General features: G+C 35.1%; 1 protein-coding gene across 3 annotated transcripts in view; it reads right to left on the minus strand.

Annotated features, from left to right (window-relative positions):
* Positions 1-5,220, minus strand: part of Bard1 (BRCA1 associated RING domain 1) — a 75,305-nt gene that overhangs the window by 27,610 nt on the left and 42,475 nt on the right. The gene's annotated exons all lie outside the window — the stretch shown is intronic.

The following is a 5,220-nucleotide window of genomic DNA, read 5'->3' on the forward strand; positions in this document are numbered from 1 at the left end:
AACTTGATGCAGATTTCTTAAACATGTACTGATTTACATACGACAGAATATTACATTGGAGGAGACTTTAAAGATCACAGCATAACCCCATTATTTCATAGACAAGAAAACAGAGAGCAAAAGTTTCCAATGATTTGCTTGTTATATATGTATTTCATATTCAGTATCATTTAATATTGCCCATACTTAATCTCTCAACTGTAAGTAGCTTGTTAAAGATATGAAGCTTGTGATTAACTATTCGCATTACATATGGTTTCAGAATATTACCATATTGTGGTGATTAAATTTTCAAAATGAACACAATTTTTATAATCACTAATGGTTTTTAAGATTATGCTCTATCTATATTCCTCTGAAGTTCATAAGGGCTGGGTGTGGTACTATATCAATTTTGTAAATTGTACTGGATGTGTAGAAAAGGGTCTTAAAGGAAAAAGTGAAACGTTAGTGGGTAGTTGAGGAGGAAAAGTGTCAGCTGTGTTTGATAAAGCATACAATTCACAAACAAGGGTTTCAACCTCTCTGGGGTCCAGAGACAGTATCACCAATGACTTTCTGAAAGCTGCTTTGATGGCATCATAGGAGAATGAACTAGTGGATTAGGATAAGAAATGAGCCACATCGAATCTCTAATGACAGCTATTCGTGGCTACCAGGCTGAGCTACTCTTTCTTCTCTGGACAGTGCTGGATAAACAGTGGCAAGTTTGTATTCTCAGATTCCCCTTTATACCCAGGTCCACACCATTTACCTTTGCCTGGCAACATTCTTTATCCAGCCAAGGCAAAAGGAAATCGATTGCATTTCAGCTTCTAGATTTACAGCAAAGACACACAAGCCACTGTTCACATTTAGAGTAATCTCGGAGTATTTCAAAAGATTCTCATGCATACTACTTGAGGTTTCCTGAATTCACACTGTATTATGCTCACATACAGACTATAGCACCTTCTCATATACGCAGGCTAAGTATGACAATCAGAAAACAAAAATCAGATTTCAATAATCAATATTCTACTTCCTAAACCATCAAGTGTAAAAACCAATAAACCAAGTCATAGCATATGCCATTATAAAAAATACTGCACACTTTGGGACCTTCTAACAAGTACAAGCAGATTTCAGACCTCAAATATATAAAAGTTGTCAAGTGCAAAGTGCACTTTAATGCAAACCAACTGATGGCATTAGCCTAGTTCTTTACATAAGCAGAAAGAGAAGTCCACTATGATAACATGAAAAAAAAAAAAAATGTTCAAAGTGCTTCACAAATACCACCATCAGCTACTCAGGACTTCAAACCAAAAATAACAATAACATGACCTGAAACAGTCAAATGCTCTTGCTGTCTAAAGAATTTCTCCATAAAATGACTAGCAGGATTCTAAGTTAAGATCCTTACTACAGCAAAACTATAGAACAGCATGTTACAGCTACCACAGATTTTGGAAAGGTTAAGTCCAGTCCTGCTTCCCAGCAGATACAGCCTACAGAATTCTGTCATATTGTCCTGCTTTGTCATCAACTGCTAAAATATGGAAATAGACACAGATTTACATGTAGAAACTTAAAACACAGCAAAGACGGCATATTTCTTTCCTATTGTTTGAATACAGAAGCAGCATACTTCTTTTTCACGGTATGTCAATGGACTAACACTTGAGTTAAGGGTTTAGTGTGAATAATAAATATTACTGGATTTATTTCTTTTCTGAAAAACAGGCGAATTAAAAGTAGCATGTCGCTACATCAGGCACTATCGATGTGACTACTCATTAAGACGGTGGTAAATTAGTTATTCTCTATCACTGTATGAGGAAGGCTTTTTTTCTTAGATTTATTCTAACAATATGAAATCAAAATAGACAAAATGTATTATTTTATTAATAAGGGTTACAATGAGATTCTCTAAATAGAAAAATGTTTTCTATTTTCTAGCACGAAAAACAAAGCTTTACCACTCAAATCTCATACAAAGATAGAATTTATAGAACTTTTCCTTAGGCACTCCAGCCGAGAGAGGTGTGCGAAGGCATGTGTGACAGCAAAGCAAACCAGAAACTGAAATGGAGAGAGAGACAAAGCAGACACACGTATACCACAAAGAATGAAGCGGAAGCAGGAGCCGTGGCCAGATCAGGAAAGAATAAAGGGATGATGTCACAGGTTGGAACTTCCTCCTCCAACAAGAAACCCCAAACAAGCCTCTAAACAGCTGTGGGCAGGAGGGACGGTCCATGGAGCATGAGGGCAGAGAGCCAGCTTACAACAGAACACTGCCTGAACTTGAATTTCAGTTCTGTGATGAGCTGTGTGACTTTAACTACTTTAAACCTCTTGTGCTTGTTTCCTCATCTGTGACACACAGCTAATATAACCTATTTTCTAGGATTAGGAAGGCCAAATGAATTAAAACACCAGAAGTGCTTAAGACAGAGCCTAGCGGATAGCACCAGGTCAGTGACTGCTACTAACAATCCTAGATCTGCACTGCTGGCAGACAGACATAAACTAAAAATAAGAAAGTATGCCAGATCATAACTGGAATGTTAACTATATTATAATCACCCACTTGATGATACAGTTGATAAGTATATTTGTACTAATAATTTGGATGTTGAGTAAGGGACAGTATATAGATTCACATTGCTTTAAACATTAAGGAAATTTTCATTTTTCTATATAGTACAATCTAAATAAACATAAAGAGCATGAATCAAACAACTCTGAAAATCTTTTTCCTGACCAGGATTTTACTGATCACTAAGACTGATTGAAAAACACTTGTCAAAGAGTTAACCTGGAGTGTTTACTGCTTCAGCTATACTCAAAAGGCAGAGTTCAAACTATAATAAAACTCTTTAGTGCCCCTTTCTCTACAGGAATGGCAAGGTAGAAGACATCTGTCTACAACTGTGACCTAAGTCAGCTGTAGCAATAGGAAAATCTGAGGAAAAGAGATGGGCAAATGTAAATTTATACTTCCACATATAGATCATCCAACATGCAAAAACACACACAAGCCATTGTTATTGATATTAAACCTATCACACAAGTTAGGATGCCAAGACAGTCGGTGAATGAAATCCTTTGTGAACAACTGCAAAATTGCAAACACAAAGATTTCATTTTCAAGTCACTTTGACTACTCTGAGCAGGCAAAAGCATAATCATTTAAAAAAGCAACGTGTTTTTTAAAGCTATAAAACATAAAATTATCCTTGCTGTAGATGATTTGTTTTTTAAAAAATTAACTAGGGTAGGCAGGAAGATAATTAATAGGTCCAATGGTCCAAATAATTTTAAGTACTTAAGAATTCAATGTCCTTCCAAGGAAAAATCTACTAACAGCAGACTAAGCACCAACTCTTAAATCCTTCAAAACTGGAGTGTATTGGGGTAGAGCCCGAGATGTTTCTGATGCACTGTAAACCGTTCTAAGTGACAGCAAGAACGTCAGTCCTAGGTTTGCAGCAGGTGCAGAGAAGGCAGTGCGGAGACTCCTGGCAAATAAGGCTTTGAAAGCTGCAGACAGAAAAATCCCCAGAGAATAAGAACTTTAAAGGATATACATATTTTTTCTATTATCCAAGACTAAAACAGAATTAATTTTTTCTCTTGGACAATGGATTCTTTGTACACAGGACATAAATTATCTACAATTAACAGAGTTAAATAAAGTAGCACTATATTTAATACAGAAAAATGTAAAATATTCTCAATTTGTACAACAAAAGCTCAACATACACTATAAAAGACTAGCAAACTGTGACCTAATGAGATATGACAAGATTAAAATTAACTCAAAATGTAAATGTGATAAAAATAGGAAATATTAAAATTAACATAAAACCAAAGATCAACTCTGAAATAGATACATTATTTTCTATTCTATGGTCATTTCCTCCATAATAACAATTTAGGGTCAAAAACCCTGTAATGGGAAAATTCAGAGTCAAAGAGCATAGATTCTATGGGAAAAATAGAACAGGAACAATTTTAATGATGAATGTAAGTTAAACAAGTAAGATGGTCAATAAGGAATATCAATAATATATTTGTATTGTATATGACTGATTCCTAGCTATTGTGCTTTGCCTTATATTATTTCAAAATTTTCCTCCACCTACACTCAATACAATGCCTATAAGTCCACTTCTTTTGCAATAGAAAATCCTCCATTCTTTCTTCTTCTATGTATGACCTTCCATTAAACATTCACTGCCTAATTGTATTACCAAGTTGTTGATTCTCCCCAGTTCCTGGGCTGCAAAAGAATTCACTCATTTTTACATTTTATAGACATCACTAAAGGGAGATGGGTGAGATGGCTTAGCGATCAAGAACACTAGCTGCTCTTGCAGAAGGCCCAGGTTCAATTCTCAGCATTCACATGGTCACTAACATGGTACTATAGCAGGTATTCTGTTATGAGAGTTCATAGGAACTGTGTAAGGATGAATTTAATGGGATTAAAAAAGCTCATCTTCTCCATGGGACCTGATTTAGCTATTAATACATTGGTATTTCAGATGACTACTAACAAAATGAGGCCGTGTCTCTAAAAATTACACCTGAATAACTAAAAGTGTCTGGCAAGTACAGCTCACTTCTGTATGGAACTCCATTCATGTTCTAGAGAAGAGAAGGACTGAAAGGTTTTTCTATTTCTTTTCTAAAGCTATGAATAGTAATTTTGGTACCAAACTCTGAGGACAAACAAATGAAAGACAAAAATCACAAACCACTCTAATTTATAATTTATGCAAAATCCTAAATAAAATCCTAGCACACTGACATAAAATGTTAGCATTTTAAAAACCAGGTACAAGGGTATGCACCTATAGTCCCTGCTATAAAGAGGCTGAAGCAGGATGGCTTAAGGCTAGGAGTTCAACAAAATCAGCATGGGCAACACAGCAAGACCGTGCCTCAAAAACTTAATGAAGTCATAGTCTACTATATGAAGTCATGTTTATCCCAGCACAAGAAATGACTGATATAAATATACCCATTAAAACAAGAGGAAAAATATAAAATCATTTCACAAACATGAAAATCATTTAATAACACAAAATATAGTCTTGTAAAAAAAAAAAGTACATTCATTGCTGGACAGGATGTTGAGAATAAAAAAAGTTGAAGGATTAGGCCTAAACAAGACATTTATATCAATCCTTTAAGGTTTAAGGAAGAATGATGAACAGAAGATGGGAA

Source organism: Nannospalax galili, unplaced genomic scaffold, assembly GCF_000622305.1.
Source record: "Nannospalax galili isolate Female #2095 unplaced genomic scaffold, S.galili_v1.0 scaffold127, whole genome shotgun sequence".
Taxonomy (NCBI): domain Eukaryota; kingdom Metazoa; phylum Chordata; class Mammalia; order Rodentia; family Spalacidae; genus Nannospalax; species Nannospalax galili.